The 23,190-nt window shown below is 43.3% G+C and overlaps 1 long non-coding RNA gene across 1 annotated transcript; it reads right to left on the bottom strand.

Annotated features, from left to right (window-relative positions):
- Nucleotides 1–937: 937 nt before the first annotated feature.
- LOC108384944 (uncharacterized) lies at nt 938–23,177 on the bottom strand. The gene is made up of 5 exons (XR_001850169.3): nt 23,025–23,177; nt 22,877–22,911; nt 16,997–17,091; nt 16,836–16,896; nt 938–14,612 (listed from the first exon to the last, which is right to left on the bottom strand). It is a non-coding gene; the product is annotated as an uncharacterized lncRNA (long non-coding RNA).
- Nucleotides 23,178–23,190: the final 13 nt, after the last annotated feature.

Here is a 23,190-nt window from a genome sequence, read left to right as displayed (position 1 = left end):
TCTCCTTACCTCCATAAGCATGTTTATAATTTTTATTTTGAACTCTCTTTCAGGAAGATTGCTGAGTTCAGTTTCATTAGGCCCTTTTTCTGGGGTTTGTGAGATTTTGGTCTGAACCACATTCTTTTGACATTTCATATTTCTGTGTGGTGCCCACTAGTGCCTAGAAACTCCAGTCTCTGGAGCTGCTCTGCCCCTAGAGTGAAGTTGAGAGTCATAGGGGAGTGGAACTGGTGCCTAGGGGGAGGAAAAATCTGTTTCTTGATTCCCGTCTGTGGTGCCTTTCTCCAGTGTCAGAGCCAGTGGGCCATGCACACAGGTGTAAGCCTCTGTGCTTTGTGTCTCTAGCTGTTGTAGGCAGAGCCTCCCTCTGGCTGGCCTTTTGCCAGCACAGTGACTGCTGATTTGCAAGCTGGTGCTATCAGGCCAGGAGGAAGGCACAGCAGGCTGCATGTCACAGTGGGGTGCCTCAGAGCTGAGTAGCCAGCCAGGGGGTTGGAGCACCTGAAGCTCCTCAATGTTCCCAACCAACCTTGCAAAGTGCACCCAGACAAACCTTGTCCAGCTCTCCCCTCCTGCGTGCATCAAGCTCCATGCAAACCCCGCCCCTTCAGTGGCCCTCTCACTGCTAGGAAGCCTCTCAGACCTCCTGCCTTTCCTCTGACATAGAGTGGCCAGATATGGATCCCCATCTCCACAAATTGCTGGAATCTCAGTCTCTCAAGCACTCCACCTGTCTGAGCTCCCCAACATCCAGAGCACCACACAATATAGGTTTGTACTCCCAAAGCAGATCTCCAGGGCTAGGTGTTCAGCAGTCCCAAGCTTCCACCCTCTCCCCACTCCATTTCTCTTCCTCCCACCAGTGAGCTGGGGTGGGGGAAGGGCTTGGGTCCCACCGGATTAAGGCTTTCATACATTACCCTGTTTCGTGAGGTCTCCTTTCTTCATGAGGTCCGTATGCAGTCTCATTTGGCCTTCTTTCTTGTTGCTGTTTTAGCATTAGTTGTATTAATTAACTATATTTTTGTACTATTTGTGGTTTGGGGAGGAGTTTTCTGTCTCACCTCTCATGTCGCCATCTTGAATCTCCCTGCATGTCATATTTTTAAAGTTGAAAGTTCGAGCCTTAGAATCACTTCACATTCATGGGTCCTTTTGAACTAGCCCAGGTCAAATGGCCCCTTTTGTGTATGCTAAACCTTCTTTTCTGGGACTAAGCAAGAACCTGTTTTGGGTCACAGCTAGCTCTCCAAGATGGAGTGCATGCAGTTTCTGTCTGTTATACTGTTCCATTCTCGGTTCTTGGCCTGCCTAACATACATTCATGCTACAACAGGCCAAGGAGAAGGGGACAGAACCTTGAAAGCAGTCAGTATGTAGTTTCTTTGCTGGGTCAGTTTCCTCTTCCTGACAATTCTAGGATGTTGCTCTTGTAATGGCATCTAATGAGGCTTGATGGCTTAGCTTCTCATTTCTGGTTATATACTGAACCTCACTATATTAAGACCATGATTTCTGGCTTTGATTCAAGCTGTGCAGCTTGCTGGATTATCTAGTGGTCTTGGTATCTGCTTCCTGTGCTCCAGCTCTGGCTTTGCACCTTGATGCTATCTCAGAGGACTTTGCTCATGATAGAGACATGGCAGCTACTCTTGACTGAGTGTGTGCCAAAAACTACTGTAAGCCCTTTTACATGAATTAGTCGTTTTATATCACCCAATAACTTTGAAAGATAGACTACTGAGATTCAGAGAGGGTAAAAACCTGCGTAAACTCACATAGCACAGCTAGTTTAATAATATATTTGAGGGGAGTACTCAATTCTGCTTGATTTCAGAGAGCATATTCTTTCCTCTGTACCAGATTTTTGACCTGCTCAGCAAGGGCTTAGAGAGAATCCTGACTTCTGTTTCCAGAAGCTCTTGCCTGATCCACATGGGATGGATAATTTCCTTTGGACAGCTTTCTCGTTTGCTCCTGCCTTCCCTATGAGGCACTAATGGTCCCATCTGAACACATCCCTGCTTAGTATTCACAATTCGGCTCCTGTTAATGCTTCTGCCTAAGTACAAATTTAACCTGTCCACCCCTCACTAAGTAAGCCAGGTACACTCAATGGAAAGAATTGTACTGATGATTTGGAATTAACTAAATTGACAACATTATATCTAAAATTATTCAAAATACATGAAATAGTTTAAAAGAGATATGGTTGTTTAAAAACATTTGAAGACATTAGAGAATCTGGGACTGGAGTTTTGCTAAAATTGGCAGTGGCGAGTGGGGAAGGACTGATTTTCTATTAAAAACATAGGGGAGAAGTGACTGCTGAAAAGCTGTAGTAGCAGCAGGTTGCCATGGTAACACAGGAAAACTGGCCTAAATTAGGAGGAAGTTACCATAGGTTGGACTTTACCAGGGGTAAAGGAGATCTCATGTGCCAAGGGGGAGGGGAAAAGAAGGAGAGTGGAAAGTATTGGGCTGAGAAGGAGAGGAGGGAACTGGGTCAAGAAAGGGAGGAAAGAAGAGGGGATGGCTGGGGACCACATCTAGGTGGGGAGAGAGGTCTCCAGGTTTTTCTCTTCTTAAAATGTTTCTTAAAATTGAAAGGACTAGTCCTGGGATGGCTGGTGAGGTTGTTCTGTCCATCTGGCCCAAAGGAGACTCCATCTGCCTCCCTGGTTGCGCTTTCAGCCCTCCTCTTGGTGGAAGGGCAGGCCAGGGGTTGGCGGGAAGAGGAATGCCTGAGAACCAGGCTGGGGATCCTCCCCAATCACCCCCAAAGCCCAAATCCTGTAAGAGGTTCTTTTTAATACCCTTTTATAGAGATTCTATTCAGTTTCCCATGGAATACACTGTCCCTTAATGTGATGAGTAATAAGCCCACCAGATCAACTACATGTGTGCTCCTGGTAGCCTCTGGCTGAAGAGCAGTGACATCTTCTTCTCTTCATTATAAGCATTTTAAACCCTAACTGTACTTTTTGTATAGACTGGGTGTATTAGTCACTGCTCTCCAGAGAAACAGTGACTCTGGAGATATATATATATATCCTATTGACAAATAAAACAAACATTTATTTCAGATAGATAGATAGAAATTTGTTACAAGGAATTGGCTCATGAGATTATGGAGGTTGCCAAATCCCAATGTCTACAGTCAGCAAGCTGAAGACCCAGGAGAGTCGGTGGTGTGAGATCCCCTCTGAAAGCCAGCAGGCTTCATATCCAAGAAGAGTCAATGTTTCAGTTTGAATCTGAAGGCAGGAGCAGACTGATGTCCCAGCTCAAGGCAGGAGTTGTTTTCTCCCTTAGTTATGGAAGGGTCAGCCTTTTGGTTCTATTCAGACCTTCAACTGATTGGATGAGGCCCATCATCATTAGGGAGTGTTATGGGCTTTACTCAGTCTGCTGATTCAAATGGCAATCTCACTCAAAAACACCCTCATAGGCACACCCAGAATAACGTTTAACCAAATATCTAGTCATTCCCATGTTCCAGTCAAATTGACACATAAAACTAACCATCACACTGGAGTTCAATGTTGGCTAAAGACCTAAAGAAAGGCCTGGATGCAGCCAATGTGCTGAAGTAGACCAGTGAACAAGCAGATGCTGAAACAGGAAGGAATCAGTGTGACCACTGCAGCCATATAGTGTTGCCTTTGCCCCAGAGCACTGTGTTCCTGTTTTTGAAAGCTTGTATTAGGGGAAGTTTTGTGCAGGGCCACAGTGAGAGATAGAGTGTAAGTGCTGGTTAGAGAAGTATCTGCTTAGCTAGACAGATGTGGGACCTTCGGGCCAAAAGGAGTCTCTAAGGCCAGGAGCCAGAGGTGCCTTTATTAGGGGGCCATGCATGGTCCACACCATGGAGGGAGGCTGAAGAAAGTCACCTGGGAAATCTGGACAGTAAGTAGGACCTGACCCAGGGGTGTCAAGGTGGTCCCTCAGTTGTTGCCACCTTCATGGCTGGCTGCAAGGGTTGTAGCCTGTGCAGTAACACAGTATAGGTGCCCAGTGCTTGACTTAATGCTCTGCTGTCACTGCCTTGATATTCTTAATAGTTTTTGAACAAGGGGAACTACATTTTCTCATCTTGTACTGGGCCTCTCAAATTGTGTAGCCTCTCCTGACCATGTGGTCTTTAGCCCTAAATGAGGAAACCCATGCTAGGTGCAGAAAGAGGCTGATGTAGAATGGACCAATGAGCCCCTCAGTCCCGACGTGGTACCACCAAAGCTCACCTGCCCACTTCAGTTCAGGCTGGGTTAGAACCAACATGGCAATGGTGAACTTGCAACTTTTTTTTTGCCAGTTAAATTATTTTAGTAAATTTAAATGTAGAAATGTCACCGCTCCCTTCCCCTAAACCTAAACACCTTACACATGGCTCTCATCCATGGTACAGTTGGGGGAAGATGGGGAATATGTGAAGGGAGGGGAGCCAGGAAGTGGTCAATGGACAGAGGTGGTTGAGGAGGCTGACTCCGGGAAGTCCTAGAGAGGAATATGTGAGTTGTTCCAAATTCTGCCAGAAATTTCCATCACAATTTTCCACATCCCCCCTTGTAAGCCTTGTTTTATGCCCAGCGCAAAGCTCTGAGACGTAGGAAACAGCAGCATTCAAGCATTGTGGGGGATTTAAAAGTACCTGGATTTAAGCTAGTCAATGTACAATTACTTAGTTTCAATTTTAATATACATTTTTATATACACATTAAATACACAATTTTAATATACATTACATTTCTTTTTCTTGTTTGACCTCATTATTATACTGCAACAGTATTGTTTTCTACTAGTTTGACTGCACAGGTATCATAGATTTGATTTAGCACAGTTTTTATGTGAAACTGAACTCTGAGAGCCAACTAACCAACCTGCAAATCTACTTTTGGAACATAACTTGTTTGTATGCTAGGACTGTGCATGTTTAAAATTAGCAGAATACTGTATTGCAAAGTCCCAAGGAGAGTTACAAAGCATGAATGCCCTAAATATATCTTTAGGAGAATTACAGAGGTAACCAAAGAGCCTTGGTAATTGGCAGTGATGATGACTAGGGAAATTTTAGGTACAGAGTGGCTTCATGCAGTTTTCAGAATTTCTTTTTCTCATTCAAGGCCATGAAATTGCATTTGACTCCATGCCACTGTGTGAGGCTGCTGGAACCAGCTCCTGGTGTCTGTTTTGACAGCTGGGAGAACTGGGGCCCCAGATAGAGAGCCTCTGGCTGCTCTAAAAGCCAAGGGTGTTGTGGGAGCTGAAGGAGCCCATGGACCCCTGTCACTTAAGGATTTCAAGAAGCCAAGGCTGCCTCCTTGCTTGAGCACTGCTCTTTATCACACTGGTTTTTGGTTTTGACTGGTGTGTCTCGGCTGTGGTTTCTGAGAGTAATCGCTACATATTTTTCCCTTCCTATGGTTTCCCTTTTCCCAGCTTCTTGTCTGAGGTGGTGTTGGCCCTGTCCTAATTTCCCTCTGGGAAGGATGCAGCAGGCAAGCAAGTAAAGTAACTTCTAAATCAGACTGACTTTACCTTCCAAAAGTCTTAGGTCACACCCAGATAGTTTGGAATGAACACAAAGCAAGAAGAATATTCCCCAGAGAAGATGGAGTTTCCAGGGGTGGGAGAAAGTTGCCCTATTTAGTAGGCTGAGCCTGCTGGGGCATAAACAGGAAGTGGCTTTATTTTACCTTCTTTTTCTGTCTTTAAGCATATTTAGTTGAATTTCCACTCATGATTCCTTGACATCTCATGCTTTTTACTTTAGTGGTTATAGATATCCAGTGCCATTTAATTTAAAATGCCAACCCTCCCTCCCCCACATCCAATCCTGAATCTCTCCTCCTCTCTGCTCAGGGTTGGCTTCGCAGCATCGCAGGGAGGAAGGGTTATGGGAAGTGTCCTACTCCTCCACCTCTCAGTCCACCGCAGCACCTAACAAAGGCCACCTCCCTCTGAGCACTGACAACACTTCTCTTTCAGTGAACTCTTCCATTTGAATGTCCATCCTCCTCTTTCATCTGGACATGGGGCTGAAGGTGCAAGGTCATTTCAGCTCTCTCTGTTGGTTCTGTTGGGGATGCTTTTGAGCATATGAGGATGTGCAAGGGAAGGCAGGAGAGATGGAGATGCACACAGACAGCTCTCTGTGGGGGTCTGAAACTACAGAGACCTGCACCGAGCTGCATGGCATCCTCTAGAGGATATATCCCTAAATATATCCTTAGGAGAATTACAGAGGTAACCCATTTCCATAAGGCTTGAGCTTTTCCCTAAGACATAAGACTGGCAACTGGAGGCCACAAGCCAGACCTGGTTGTACAGACAGATGTCTTGTTTAGCATACATGTTGCTGTCAGTAATTTGAATGTCACTCCAATTTGTCACCAACCTGGTGCTCTTTAGAGCCTGGCTCCAGGGGACCCTACTTACAGCCTGGATCCTGGATACCTGGAGCCTGTGATCCTGCTTGGGAACATGGACCACAGGTTGCCTTGGCCCAGATGTCCACCACTCCCCAAGGTACCCTTAGAACAGATGCTGCAAAGAAACCCAGGTCCTGAAGATGCCATTTGGGGGCAGCAGACAAGAGCTGGTTTTCTTCCACTATACACATACCCTAGTGTTACGTAACCTGGGGAGGAGGAGGACATTCAGCAGGGAGGGCCCGTGATCTTCACCAGCCAGGAAGCTTCACTAGAAGCCAGCAGTTAATTTATTGCTTAAAAAAATAAACTTTTCTTTGCATACTTGAGTTATTAAGAGGAAGAAAAAAGGTAAAATGAAATATTTATCAAGCCACTTTATTCTCACATCATCTCTCATCTATGCTTCCAAATATCTTTTTTTTGTGGTCATCTTCACCATTACTTAAGTCATCACCTTTAATTACTGAGTTTGTTTACCCAGTCTTTTATCCATTCATTAAAACCAGGCATCTACCACCTGCCTGTGATTGGGATTTGGGACAAAACAAACCATCAAAATATAAAAATAAAAAAGCCAGAAAGCATCTCTGTCCTGGATGAGTCCACAGCCAGAAGAAGAGGCATGATTCTCAGGAACACACTTGCCTCGGCCACAAGGAAACAAATCCTAAATCCTGACCATTCCGCTTCTTAAACTAGAGGTTATTTATTTAATAGCACCTCAAAATGATGGGGATGAGCTGGACCAATGGGCACTACCCCCTGCCTCACTAACTTTCCATCACAGGGAGATGGGGTGTGTGTGAAAAGACTGAATCAGAACTGATGCCACTCTTTTTGGGCAACAGAGAGAGCCACTGCTAGTGGCTAGTGGTGTGTGTGTATTTGTATGTATGTGTGTGTGTGATGTATGTATATGTAAGTATATGAGTATGGGCTCATTATGTGCAATTGTGTACATGTGTGCATATGTGTGTGTGAAAGCATGTGTGCTATGTGTATGTGTGTATATATATGTGCATGTGTAAGTCATGATGCCCAGCCTTGGGATGAGGCAGGTGATGCAGAGCTAAATACTTCTTACTCCCACATCACAAAAATGCAGCCTGGGTTGGGGCTGCAGGGGCATCATAGCCAACATCAATAGAAGCAACATTTTCTCTTAGAATTAGACCTCTGAGAACATGATTACTTCTCTCTGTGCAGTGAGTGTCTTTGATGGGCCAAGGTCCAGCTCACAGCTCTCCTGGAGGGCCTGGATCTGGCTGGGCCTAAGCACTTTGCATTTTGTAGAACAGAGCAGGAAACCTGAGTGGGAATTTCTGGCTGAGAGGTGTTGCCTGTTCAAGAGGCCTGGCTGAGGAGTTCCTGTGCATAGGACCATGAACCCATGGCAGGAAAACGGGTCAGTAAGCACTGCAGGCCTCGAAGGGCCACCTGATAGGGCAAAGGAGTGTTGGGGCTGCTGAAAACCCCACCTTTCCTCCTCCATTAGGATACTGTCGAAAACAGCCTGACTTGTAGTTAATAATGCTCACATAATAACACCAGCCGTAATGCTATGTGCAGGAGAGCTCTCTAAAATTCAGTGTTGTAAGATACACAGTCAAGTCATAAGGAAATAACTTGATGGTCAATGTGGCCTATGCAGACAACTGACAACTATGTTGAACCTGGCTCAGATTTATGCAGGGTGAATTCCTGTGTCATGGAAGGAGTTAACATTTCCACACCTTGGCCTGGCAGAGAGCTCAGTTCCTCACAGGGGCTTCTGTGGGATCACCATGATTGTAGCTGAGAACCCAGAGCCACCCCGAAGCCTCTGAGAGACAAAAAGATCCTACTTCCTATTTGTTCCCTGAACTATCAAAAGTCACCCAGTGAGAGATGAGAAAGAAGAGCAAACAGCTTTAGAGATACAATTATTACTCCATGAGACAAAACAGATGGGGCATATGGTCTTTGAAAGGCATATCATGGTTTGGGCAGGAAGCAAGTCACCCTGGTATTATGGGGCAGTCACGGTTCATAACTTGGTGACCTTGGTTAGCCGAGGGAAGGCCCATTTAGCTGAGGGAAGGCCCATGTAAATTTTGTTGGTGTCCTCTGCATGTCTCCTTTCAAGTAAGGTGCTGTCTGCTTGTATTTGTAGCCTGTAGCCATCATGAAATTAAGGAGCCCAAAACAAACCAGACCTGAAGGCAGGTGAGGAGGAGAGACCCAGTGGTCACATGGAACTATAAGGCCTGTGGGACCATAGGAATCAGCTGAGGACAGATGGGAATGCATGTGACATGTTGGGCACAGGTCCCAACAAGCAGGATATGCTCAGGATATAGAATGCCTGGGGACTTTTGGAGGCTTGGTTCTCAGGCTGAAACTTGGCCTCCCCTAAACTTCACCAACCAGCTGAACAGGGTGAAATGGAGTTGTTTATGCTGGAGGCATAAAATCACAATCCTGCATACCCCTATGCTTCATGGAGAAGGAGAGAAAGTTTAAGATTCCAATTTTTAAGACTCCAATTCCACATTTCAGGTGTGATTTAAAACATATTTCAAAACAATATTGATAGTATTTACTCCTTTTGTAGTAATTTTATAATCCTTTTTTCACTTTAACCAAAGATCCAGAATAGCCAAAGCAATCTTGAGAAGGAAGAACATAGTTAGAGGCATCATGTTCCCTGATTTTAAGCTATATTACAAAACTGTAGTAATCAAAACTGTGTATAGTCAAAACAGCATGGCACAGAAACAGACACATAGATCAAAGGAACAGAATTGAGAGCCTGGAAAGAAACTCATGCATGTATGGCCAGTTAATGCACAACAAAGGAGTGAAAATATACAGTGGAGAAAGGACAGTCTCTTCAATAAGTGGTGGGAAAACTGGACAGCTACATGCAAAAGAATGAAACTGGACCCCATCTTAAACCACACACAAAAATTAACTCAAAATGAATTAAAGACTTGAATTTAAGACCTGAAACCACAAAACTTCTAGAAGAAAACACAGGCAGTCAACTCCTTGTCATCAATCTTGGCAATGGTTTTTTGAATTTGAAACTAAAGGCAAAGGCAATCAGAGCAAAAATAACCGAGTGGGACTATGTGAAACTAAAAAACTTCTGCAAAGCAGAGAAAATCATCAACAAAATAAAAGGCAACCTACTGAATGGGAGAACACATTTGTTTGCAAATCATATATCTGATAAGGGGTTAATATCTAAAATACATAAAGAATTTATACAACTCAATAGGAAAAAATTCCAAGTTAAAGATAGGTAGAAAATCTGAATAGACATTTTCCCAAAGAAGATATATAGATTGCCAACAGGTAGATGAGAAGGTACTCCATATCACTAATCATCAGGGAAATGCAAATCAAAGCCACAATGAGATATTTACCTCTAACAGCTATTATCAAAAAGACAAGAAATAAGAATGAAAAAGGAGTCTTTGGGCACTGTTGGCTGGAATATAAATTGATGCATGCACTATAGAAAACAGGACGGAGTTTCCTTAAAAAAATTAAAAATAGAGCTACCATATGATGGAGCAATTTCATTCCTGGGTATTTACCCAGAGAAAACATAAACACCAATTTGAATATATACATGCACTACTACGATTATTGCAGCATTATTTATAATAGACAAGATATGGCAACAACTTCAGTATCCATTGATGGATGAAAGGAAAGAGAAAATGTGGCACCTACATACATACATACATACATACATATAGATACACATATATGTATTTCCTTCTTTTTATGACTGAATAATATTCCATATATATTATTATATATAATAAAATACCGAAATTTTGCCTTTCTTAACAATATGGATGGACCTTGAAAGCATCATGCTGAGTAAAATAAGTCAGAGAAAGACCAATTCTGTATGAACTCATTTATATGTAGAATCTAAAGACAAAAACAAAAACAAAACTGAGCTCATAGTTAAAGAGAACACACTGGAGTTGCCAGAGGCAGAGCGTGGTGGGGAATGTGTGAAATGGGTGAAGGGTGGGAAGGGTGAAATGCTCAAAAGCCAAAAACTCTAGTTATACAATAAATAAGCCACGGAAATGTAATAAACAGCATGGTGACTACAGTTAATAATACTGTGTTGCATATTTGAAAGTTGCTAAGAAAGTGTGTCTTAAAAGTTCTATCACAAGAAAAAATTTTAAACTGCAAATGGTGACAGATGTTAATAGACTTCTTGTGATGATCATTTTGCAATATATTTAAATATTGAATCATTGTTGTGCATCTGAAACTGATACAATGTTATATGTCAATTATACCTCAATTAAAAAATAAATTTTTAAAAATAGGAGAAAGAAGACTTTAGTCAATCCCAGTACAGGATTTACAGCAGTAGGGCATTGAGTTGTGGTCATTATGGGACTGTTACCTTAAATAAGTGATATATTTGAGATGCAACTGCCTGAGTGAAATCGAAGGATTTCTCACCATGTTCCCATTCGAGTTGGTTGCTCACCTTTGTTATGAGATTACTTAAGGGTGTCTATATACTCAAATGTGTTGTGACATTGTAAACCCGTTATTATTTCTGAATGAGGATTTCAAACAGTTTTCAAGTTTATCATCAGGCAATTGTTGACATACTCAAGTTAAAAAAATCATGGAGGGTTTAATGAAGGAACAGTGCAGAGAGGTATGGCTTGGCATCAGGAAACCACACCCCAATTTCATGTGGGAGAGTACACCTCTCTGGGATAGTTCTGGGAACCTGGAAGGAGAAAGCTGCACAGAGAAGGCTTCCTTGAGAAGAACTGGGTCCTCCAGTTGAGATATAGCTTCCTAGATGACCATGCCCAGAGGGACTAAGGGAATAAATATCCTGACCTCACACCATCTCCTGCTGGGTCTCCCCATTGGCTGAATCAGCTGAGCACCAGACCATGAGAGAGCCCTTGATCTGTCCACTGGTTCAGCCCTCAGGCAGAAAGCAGGGCAAGAGAGGAAAATAGATCTGGAAGATCATTTGTCAGAGGAAGGTATGTTTTCCGATTTTAGGTGGGTATATTTGGGATGGAGAATTGGATTTGTTTTCTTCAGGTATGTAAAATATAAAGGTGGTGACAGCTAAAGAACTAATACCTGAATGTATGGTAAACTGAAGAATTGTAAAAATACAAAATTGGACTTTTAAGGTAAAATTGTTACTTAATCCCAAAATAGTTTTTAAACTAATAGGCAGAAAAATATAAACACATACAATCTACATGGACATTTTCAGTTAACCTGCATTATAATCTAGGTGGCTACTGGAGCAGGAGCATGTGTGAGCTAAGTGCCTCTGACACTCAAGATCAGGGCTCAAGGCACCTGCGTATGTTAGCCTTAGGCTAACAGCTGGTCTCCAGGGATTATGTAAGAAGGGGATGACTATGCAGCCATGTGGCTGAGCTGGCTTTCTCTGGAGCAAGAAGTAAAAATGTGGCATCTTCCCCAATGCCCTCACTAGGGTGGGGCTTTGTGACTAGGAAAGTTTTTGAGAGCTGCTGTCCTTTTCAACTATGATTGCCAAGAACTGTGTGACCTAATGCTGAGCCAACCAAAGTTCTGACAGCAAGAAATGGATTAGAAAAACAACAGGAAAGGTAGGAAAAAGAAATAGTCAGGAGAAACCAAATAGCCAGGAGACCAAGGCCAAGTTAGGACCAGAAGCAGATCCAAGAGACATCAAGATTATATATGTGGAGAAACAAGGATGAGAAAAGTGGGGAACTAGAAACAGAGACAGTATTTAGAGACTTTGTGGGTTTGGATGGTAAACATGTATATTTTAAAAACTGCTGAGAGCTTGGATTTGGGCCATCAGAACAAATGCTCACTGCCCTTTGAAATACTGAGTCTCCAATGATGGAAATGAGTTTCAAATTCACTCTGTTTTTGAAATGAAAGCCTATTTTATTAATAAGTCCTAAAGATTTCTTTTAATAGTATGTGATCAAGCAAACAAAAGTATGGTTTTAGAAATTTACCCTCAAGCAATTAATTCTGCCTGTAGGTAAGAGTGGAGAGCAAGTGGATAGCATTCACATGAAGATGTATCTGAACTGGACCCTGGTGGATTACTGAGCCAAGAAAACAGCATGAGGCCTGCAGCATGGACCATCATGGAGCTGTGGGGACCCGAGTGAGCAGAGAGACCAAGCACAGAGACCAGAGCTGGAAAGATGAGCCAACATCCAAAAGACAAACAATAACAAATGCTGGCGAGGATATGGAGAAAGGGGAACCTTCCTATACTACTGGTAGGAGTGTAAATTAGTTCAACCATTGTGGAAAGCAATATGGAGGTTCCTCAAAAAACTAAAAATAGAAATACCATTTGATCCGAGAACTCCACTCCTAGGAATTTACCCAAAGGAAACAAGATCTCAAATTCTAAAAGATATATGCACCCCTATGTTTATTGCAGCACTATTTACAATATCTAAAACATGGAAGCAATGTAAGTGTCCATCAGTAGATGAATGGATAAAGAAGATGTGGTACATATACACAATGGAACATTCTTCAGCCATAAGAAGAAAACAAATCCTACCATTTGCAACAACATGGATGGAGCTAGAGGGTATTATGCTCAGTGAAATAAGCCAGGTGGAGAAAGACAAGTACTGAATGATTTCCCTCATTTGTGGAATATAACAATGAAGCAAAACTGAAGTAACAAAACAGCAGCAGACTCAAGACTCCAAGAAGGGACTAATGGTTACCAAAGGGGAGGGTTGGGGAAGGGTGGGTGGAGAGGGAAGGAGAGGAGATTGAGGGGTATTAAGATTGGTACACATGTTGTGTCGGGCGTCACGGGGAAGACAGTGTAGCACGGAGAAGACAAGTAGTGACTCTGTGGCTGCAGTGGGGTATGGGGGGGACTTGAAAATATGGCAATGTTTTTCATATGAAACCTTCATAAGAATGTATATCAATGATACCTTAATAAAATTAAAAAGTCCTTGAAACTAAAGCTCCCAAAGTCCACATGCTGAAGCTCATGCCACTGGTCCTGTAAACTCAGCATTCTTGGGCAACTGTGATGGTTTTAGACATATTTCTAATACCTTTGGGGATCTTAAGGCGACAGCATGTTAGAAACAGAAAATCTGCTAAGTATATGAATGTGCTGAGAGAGATGTCTAAAACTGACTCATTAATGACAGAAATGAAAATCAGATGGCAAGAACTCAACCTGCATATTAGTGTAGGGCCTTTTAGAATAGAGGAAAAGGCCTTATACAGCAATTATAACTCATGAGAACTTCTTTGTATTAGAGACAAAAAGATCCTACTTCCTATTTGCTCCCTGAACTATCAAAAGTCACCCTGTGAGAGATGAGAAAGAAGAGCACACAGCTTTAGAGATACCATTATCACTCCATGAGACAAAACAGATGGGGCACAAATGTTCAGATGTTTAATTCACCAATGATTCCCAGTACTTAAAGAAAGTTCAGGTCCTTAGTGGAAGTAGGTGGGCAACCAAATGGAGCATTTCAGAAAGAGCTCCACAACAGGGTCAGGGAGTTGCAAAAGTGAACATTGTTAGGCTGGAGGAAGGAAAAACAAGGACATGCAAACAGAACAGAGAGATACCATAAAAGGAGAACAGAACAGACCCCAAGGTCTGTGTCTTATATGAAAAGGGGACAGCTCTTCCTGAATTCTATCTTTCTGATGTGCCAACTAAGACCCAGATGTCAGCCTCCTCCCTCTTGGAAGGAAAAAAAGTTTCTAGTTGTCTATTATGTCACCTTTAACCAATCATACCTCTCCACGCCCCCTAGGATAGCTTGCCCACTCCTCCCCCTCCTAGCCCCTTATAAGCCCCCACCTCCCTGACCGAGTGTGACTTCCCCAGCCTGTAATACCCAGACTGAGGAACATCACCTGGAAATTGCGCTCAAATAAACTGCCTGGCCCTTTGTTGCCTCTCATCGCCTGCTTATTTCGGCTAGAATTTATCTTACAAACATGAGCTAAGGCAACGGGGCAGAAGCCAGGTCCAGGGACTGGGCTTAGAGGAGCCAAGGCAGGAACTAAGCCAGGCTGGGATAGGGTGCAGTCCTCCAAGCATCCCGAGAGGAAGAGCAGCATGGCTGCATGTGGTGAACCCATTCGACATTCAAGTGCCTGGTGAGAGTTAAAAAGGGAAGATAAGGAGATCAGTTAGAGGACATCTTATGTACTTTTGAGACTTTATAGAGTGACTGGTTTTCTAAAAAAAAATGAAAGCACAACCACATGTTCCATTTCATGCTCTTCAAAACAATAGCAGGCAGGAGCCTCATCAGCAAGCCAGGCTTCCTTGGACAAGGTGGCTTCTGTGCCCCATAGGTTCTCTCCAGTGTCTTATGAGGGAAGAAGGTGGTTGACACTATCCCTTTGCTCAGAATGGGTCTCTCCCTGACTGTCCACTCCTTCTCTGGCCCTACCCCAAGGGGTGGGATACACTCTTAGAGCTGGTCTGGTTGGTTCACCTGCCTTGGAGCAGGAACAGCATTTTGTGAAGACATGGAGTAAAGGGCCCCCTGGAGGATGCCTCAGCTTCTTAGAGTCTTTTGACAATTTTTTTGTGAACTGAGAAAATGAATATCTCTGAGCCTCCATATCATCTCTGTTTTATTTTACAACCAATCGTCCCCAAAGCATTTGGATTGACTTTCTCCAGTACCGTCTCAAAGGGCAAGTGCAGCAATGGAAACAAAATGTCAGTCGTGATAAAAACATACAAAAATCAACAACAGAATTAGCACACATAATGTAATGGTGGTGGGGGGCATGGGGAAGGCAGTACAGCACAGAGAAGACAAGTAGTGATTCTACAGCATCTTACTACACTGATGGACAGTGACTGTAATGGGGTATGTGGTGGGGACTTGATAATGGGGGGAATCTAGTAACCACAATGTTGCTCATATAATTGTATATTAATGATATCAAAAATAATCAACAAGACAGCAACAGAATTAGGAAACATGATACAGGGAGAAAATCGAAGCAGGCTGGCAATTCAAGAAGTTAGGTGTCACAGACTGGGGATTAACAAATTTGAAGTTTGAGGAGAGCAATAGGGAAGGAGTCTCAAAGATGGGTGAATTATAGTAATTACCATTGTTTTCTTTCTCTGTGGTACGCACAAAGTGTTAAAATAATAATTCATTTTAAGTAATAGGTGGGGCTTCTAGTAAGAGAGGAGGGAAGGACCAGCACTCAGAGCAGGGTTCACTGGGATGGGTTACAAGGATGGGGAAAATACCATCCTGGGAGCATAAACCTGGCTCTCAGAATTAAATATAAGTATCCCACTTTGTCAGACTTTCTGGGCAGTATTTATAATATTAAATTAGTGTTTATATAGCAGGTATGGATTTAAGAAGTAATTCCAGTAAGCATAAGTGCTCTTAAAACTATTTTCTATTTTCTCTCCTTCAAACTTTTCTAAACAATATTAATTGTTGAGGACAAAATTCAGAGAGGAGATTGCCTAAGCCCGGGTCCACCAGGTATGACTGTGCAAGAGGTTCAAAGCCTGACTTGAGGGGTTGTCATTCACATTGCAGTCAGTGTAAAAGGTGCAGCCCAGAGTTGGGCTGTGCCCAGCCTGCACAAACAGATGTGGGCAGTCTGGCAGGCCCTCTGCACCGCCAGCAGGCTTCTCACAGTTTCCTTCTCAGCTCTTTCTCATGATACTGTTAAACACTGGCTTTTCCAAAGTTTTCTATAATTTTTCCCAAGCCTCTGCCCCCATCCTTCCACCTAGCACGTAATGCTACCTCCCGCTTCACTGATAACCCCAGGCTAAGAAATAGAAATCACATCAACTTCCAGCTCCCTTACCCAAAAATGGGTCTCCATGCTCTTCACCTCACCTGCCTTTCCCTGTCCTTCCCAACCCTAGCTTCAAGGGAAGCCCAAGCTCCCTGCCCCTCCCTTTTACTCCTCATCTGTTGCTTTCTCAGGACTAGTCCCTGGCCCAGACAAGAGGGCCCTCTTCTGGTCATACCCTTCTGCCCCAAGCAAGGAGTCTGTGGAGGCTGGGACATGTGCTCACCTGGGTCCATGCCTCCTCTCTTCTACAACATGCTGTGGGGCTTGGTGACCCCAGAATCTCCTGCCCAAATGGCCCTGTGCCTGCTTCTGTGGGCCTCTGTGGGCCTTGTTCCTGGTTCCAGTGTGTAGACTGCCAGGTCTGAGGTGAGGTAAAGAGGAAGCTATTCATGAGGGTGAAGAAGGATGAAGTTGTATGTTTTTGCTGGGGTTTCCACAAGTGTGCACATGTGTCACCTCACAATGCTTAGTGGAGCAAGGAGTGAAAAGGAATGGGGTAAGCACTTGAATGCCTCCCCCACCTACCATATCCAAAGCAGAACTCCAAGGAATCTGAGAATTCTAAATCCAGCTCTGGCCTTCGGACCTACAAAAGTATGTTTGCCAAGACAGAAAGATTGAATTTTATTTTACAGTTTATTAGCTTGATTTGCACATTTAAATATCAAGACACATGGTATGTATACCTCCATGTATATGCCTGCCTTGGACCCTGCAAAGGTTAGGGTCAGGCCTATTTTCAATCACTCACTCTTTCCTTCCTTTAAATATTTCCATGCATCTGTCAGAAAAAAGATAAGCAGATAAGCAAATAACTACATGAACCAAGCCTCCCCTCCCCCACAAGCCCCCACTGGCCCAAGCTCTCTCCTTCTAGACAATGACTGTTTAAATAATGAGGCATTCAGCAGATCTTCACTGACTCTGCAATGCTGACTTTGTCTCTGAGGTCCTGCAATGGTCTAAAAACAGTGGTGAAGGAGAAACTGTCTCTGCCCAAGTAAGCCTACAACCCACAGGCATTTCCATACTTTACAGTGTGGTCTGTGATGGAGGAAACAAGCTGCTGCAAGTGGCTCCTTGTAGGGACATCTCACTTGATTTAAAGGATGGGAACAAAGATCAAAGAAGCTTCCTGACAAATGATATCCAAAGAGGAAGGAGCAGTTAGGCTCCCCTCTGCCCCCAGGTGAATGCTTCTCCCCACCACACTCTCCAAAGAGGACTGCAGTGACCTCTAAGGGCTCCGTACCTCTCACTGCAGTGGGTTTGTTTGGCGCTGTACATCTTCATAGTTCAGCATGTGCATCACACACTGCTGCCTCTTGCAATGGCTGTGAGTTGGGGATTCTGAGGGCACTGACTACAGCTTCAAAGTTTTTTCATATTACTAAGGAGTTCTCTATCAAATGGGGCAGAAATGTGCAATGACTAGCATACTTCACACAAATTTTCAAGAGAAAACAGTGTGTCTTCCATGCAGTAGCATGACCACAGATATCCATTGTGTTTCTTGAGATTTTTGAGAGAAAGTAATATCTCAAATAATAGGGGCTAGCTTAACGCGGACACTGTTCATTCTTAATCATCAAGTCATAATGGGAGCAAGACTAGCTGCTGCTGCCTCATTGACAGGCCAAAGTGATGGCGTTAGCCTTCCAGTGGAAGCCCCAGTGGCTCTCGTCAAAGGAGGTGTGGCTTGGTGAGGGACAAAGGAGCAGCAGGTAGTGCAAGGAAGCTGGAGAGGAAATGCTCAAGAGGGTTCGCCACTATAGCAACGGTGGGACACACCCTGCAAGTTCTTAGGAATAACTAGGAGGGGACTTAGGGGTAGGCCCTGCTCATCACACAAGCCAGCAGCATGTGGGTCACCAGTGTGAATTTATCTTAGCAAAAGATATGGGAGCATATGAGTTATACATGCAGCAGAGTGCTTGGAACACCCACATGTGCCAGCACTGCAGTCACTGGTGCCACTGAGGTGGACGTGGAATAGGTCTCTCTGCAATCACAAAGCTTTTGTTTCCCTTGAGTAGATGCCCTCCTGCATTTCTCTCATCTCCTGTGGCTATCATCTGTTGGTGCTCTGCCACTCAATCCTTGATGCCTCTGGCAGCTGCCCACAGGGAAGTTTATGTTCAGCTGAGAAGACAAATCTAATGTCTCTGTTCCCCTGTTAACTGGGGGCTCCTTGACAACAGGGACTTTTCTATATGACCTTTTCTTTCTATAGGGCTTGGCATATAACAGATGATCAGTAGATACTAAATGACTGAGACTGATAGGAACATGGGACAAGGAGTTTTAACTAGACCAGACGGATATTGAAGGCTAAAAAAATAGCATGTCAGCCAAGATAGGAAGGATGGGTGGAAGGCAGTGAGACCACAGAAAGGTGGTATGAGACCAAAGCAGTTTCCTGGAGTGGTGTGAGTACTGGCCCTAAGGGAAGAGGGAGCACATCTGGTTGGTGGAACTGACAAAAGTGAAACCTGGACTGGAGTATGGAGAGTGAGGAGAGAGGCAAGGATGCAGAGACAGGCAGGTCTCTGAATGCCTTTGAAACCATGTTATGGACATTGGACTTCATTCTAGGGAACATGGGAAGCCACTGAAGTGTGTTAAGTTTAGAGCATGATTAAATATGCATGTTTGTATTGTTAAAGAGGTCATCTGGAATTTCATGTAGTGACTGGGTTGAAGGGACTGAAGGTTGGAAGCAGGGAGACAAATAAGGTGAAGGTGGAGTCTGAGAGAGATGAAGCTGGCTGGAATAGGTTTATGGCACGGAGGTGGAGAAAGGGGAGGAGCCAAGGATGACTTCTGGGGTTTTTCTTTGAACATCTGGTAGACAATGGTGGCATTTACTGAGACAGAAAATATTGAAGGAGGAACGTGTTTTAGAGAAGCAGGGAGAATTACAAACTCTGGTTTTGTCCTGCTGAGTGTGAGATGCCTGTAAGCATCCTGAGTTTATATCTGAGCAGGGAATTTTATATCTGGGTATGCATCTTCGGAGAAAGATCAAGATAAGAGATGCAAATATGAAAGTGGTCTGCATTTAGATGGTAACCCAGGTCCAAGAGCTGCTGAACAGCTGGGGAAAATAAAGACTGAGGAAGGTAAAGAGTCTTTGACCAAGCACCAAGGAACTCTCTGTGTGTAAGGAGTGAGCAGGAAGAGCATTGTTCCAAACATGCTGAGCATTAGAATCACCTGGGAAACTTTAAAAATGTGCATCTGCTGGAGGAATGACTACATAACTTGTATCTTGAAAAATCTCTAGGATGTTTTTTAAACACCCATAGTATTAAAACCCATTTTGTGGAAGAAGACTGCTGGAGAGAGGGTAAGTAGTTAGGAAACAGGAAAATAAACGAATGGTGGTATTCCAGATCCCAAGGGAAAGAAAGGGATCAGAAAAGATCAAGACTCAGTTCAGCAATAGGAAACCAGATGGTGGTGCATTCACGTGTCTGACTCCTTGTAAGTAGAGAATTAGTATTTGCACTCAATAAGCATTTACTAAGGGATTATAGGATGGACCCAAAGGTGGCCTGTGCTCAGTGCCATCAGAGATGGGTGCACAGCGGAGGAAAAGGAAAGAAAGCAGAAAAGAGGGTGCATCAGACAACAGCTTTTCACTGGAAGTAGCATCTGAACTAAGACAAAGGAGCTAAGCATTCCTAGGAAAGGAAATAATGGAAACATAAGTATGAGCTAAGAGGACGATGTACACTTTAGGAAACAGTGTTAGTTCCTGGCTGAAGCATAAGGGACTAGACTAAGTGTTGGAAATGAAGCAAGAGAAAGTGGCACAGTCCAGTTATTAAGGACCTTATATGCCAAGGCAAAGGCTCTTTCGGTTTCACCCTGAAGGTAAAAGAGCTCTGAAGAACATAAGGATTAGATTTGTGCTTTAGATAGCCCATTTTGGCAGCCAGTGTAAAGGATGGCCTGGGATGAGGGAGGACAAGAAAAGGTGGAGACCCAAACTTCCACCAGGAAGCAGGGATCCAGATGAGGGGTGATGGAATCGCCAGGCTAGGAGTGATGGAAAGAACTGAGCTGAGGAGATGGCTGACCAGAATGGGAGAAAGATGGGACACAAGGAAGGGTGGGCCTAGAGGCAAAACCTAGTTTCTGGCTTAGGTGATTGGCTGTTTGGTGTTCTCAGTCACTGAGATAAGGAATAAGGAAGATTAGATTTCTGTGAGGATAGGGATGGAGGCATGGAAAAGAACAGTTCAATGCTAGGTGGTTATTCCTTTCTCCAAAGAAAAGACCTTAGCAACATTATTGCTCGTTTCCCTGTTTTCTCTTAACCTCTAAGTCATTCTGCAGCCTATTTCCTTCAAATATACAGATTCATATTAAAACAGGGACCGTGGGTGTAGTCAGAGTAGGGTGAGGGCCTCTGGAAAAAGACCCCTACCAAAATTCTGTATTAAACAATTAAGCAAAGTCAGAGTCACATTAATTCTCTAAAGTAAAATATCAAACTAGGAATATAAGCATTCTTCAGTGAGATTAGTTAAAACTAAAAAGCCAGGAGTAACTTGGCCTGGAATGTTTGAACATCTCCCAGATAAGAAAATACCTCAGCATAGCCCATGACTTCATTGTGTCAATTAAAAGAGGCTATTGTAAAATTTACTTTAGCCTGCTCAAAGGCCCAGCTTATCTTCTTTAACTGTACCCAGATGCTGCTTTTCCTCCTCCAGCCCCTAATCAAGTAATACACATAACCTGGGCAATTAATATAACAGGCAGGCCCAGTTGTAAACAACATAGTAAAAGGCAGGAAAGATTCCACCTTAAAGATAAAATTGCATTTTAACACCCAGGAAGTTAAGAAGTAAGATACTTAACTTACTCTTCAGCAAACAGACAATAACCCAGCCCACCTTAGGAGCAGGACAGGCAGTCTTGATTAATGTGCTCCCAAACCAAGAGGCTGCTATTCTGGGAAAGAATCAGAGTAGTAAATTTAACTCTGCAAAATAATCCAGAAGACTGATAAAAAACTTAGTGTCTCTTCAAAGATAAACATTTGGGGACCATTTAGCAGGTCAGCATCCCTGGCCCTTAGTCTCTCAACTGCCTATAAATCCCCTAGACAGCACACCATCACAGGCTCTCTTGTCTCTTCCTGGCTCATGCCAGGAGCTCTGTCCTCTCACTGTATCTTTCAAAAGCCTCTCCCTGGCTCTCCTACCTTGGGTGTTTGCTAAATTCATTCTTCGACTCTACAAACAAGAACCCCGGCATCAATATATGCCACTTTCTTGTATTAGAACACAATAGCTTCAGCTAGTTATGGCACAAGATTCATTCGTTTATTAAATACTTCATTTAAAAGAATGTTTAATGTAAATTAGTTCAACCATTGTGGAAAGCAGTATGGAGGTTCCTCAAAAAACTCAAAATAGAAATACCATTTGACCCAGGAATTCCACTCTTAGGAATTTACCCTAAGAATGCAGCAGCCCAGTTTGAAAAAGACAATCACCCCTATGTTTATCACAGCATTATTTACAATAGCCAAGAAATGGAAGCAACCTAAGTGTCCATCAGTAGATGAATGGATAAAGAAGATGTGGTACATATACACGATGGAATATTATTCAGCCATAAAAAGAAAACAAATCCTACCATTTGCAACAACATGGATGGAGCTAGAGGATATTACACTCAGTGAAATAAGCCAGGCAGAGAAAGACAAGTATCAAATGATTTCATTCATCTGTGGAGTATAAGAACAAAGAAAACACTGAAGGAACAAAACAGCAGAAGACTGACAGAACCCAAGAATGGACTAACAGTTACCAAAGGGAAAGGAACTGGGGAAGTTGGGTAGGAAGCAAGGGATAAGGGGGGAAAAGGGGCATTACGATTAGCATACATAATATAGTGGGGGGTGGATATGGGGAAGGCAGTATAACACAAAGAAGACAAGTAGTGATTCTATAGCATCTTACTATGCTGATCGACAGTGACTGTAATGGGGTATGTGGTGGGGACTTGATAATAGGGGGAGTCTAGTAACCATAATATTGCTCATGTAATTGTACAGTAATAATAACAAAATTTAAAAAAAAAGAATGTTTATAATGTAGCAGCAACTAGCAAGGCACTGTGACCTGGGAAAGGTAAGTGAACAAAACATTACTGGCCTTCCTTCATAGAACTTACATTCTAGCAGGAGCCAAAAAGACGTTAACCAACCATTATAAACCATGTAGTTTATGTCATAAAGGTTCTGAAGAAGCAGAGTAGTATGTGGCAAGGAGTTAGAAGGTGTTCCACCAAAGTTCATTACTAGGGTTTAGCAGATCTGTGAACTCCCTGAAATCTGTGTGTCAAGTTTTGCCTTTGCCCATATACATCGTCTGGGAGAGGAATTACGCGCTTGAAGGAGTTTGGGTCCCCTAAAGGTTAAGAACCACTGAACCCCTCAAGTCCATATGGGCACCACTGATACACTAACTTCTCCACGAGAAGGCAGCGACCAAAGGGAAAGCCAGCAGTTGGTGGGTGGTCTGTTTCGCTGAGAATAGCCTTACCTTTATTCTTACAGACATCAGAAGTCATCAGTCTTCTAACTTAAAAAGAGAGAAAACAGCATGGTTACTACTTTTTTAAAAACCAGTTATTTAAAAAAGATCATGAGCTGTTCTATTCTTTAATCACTGGGTATTTCCAGGGACGTGCCTAGGTCAGGACCGCGAGCAGCTGGAAGCCGCCCTGTGGGGACTTCCACGTTCCAAGGGAATGGACCGCTCAGACCTCCGCCTTTTAAACTTGGCCGAGAGTAGTCGGCGAACGCTTTAGGAGTCCAGTCCGGGTTTTCAAGCATTAAGTCGGAAGTAACAGCGAG

The sequence above is a fragment of the Manis javanica genome, chromosome 9 (assembly GCF_040802235.1).
Source record: "Manis javanica isolate MJ-LG chromosome 9, MJ_LKY, whole genome shotgun sequence".
NCBI lineage: Eukaryota > Metazoa > Chordata > Mammalia > Pholidota > Manidae > Manis > Manis javanica.
This window is presented reverse-complemented; position numbering and strand designations above follow the sequence as displayed.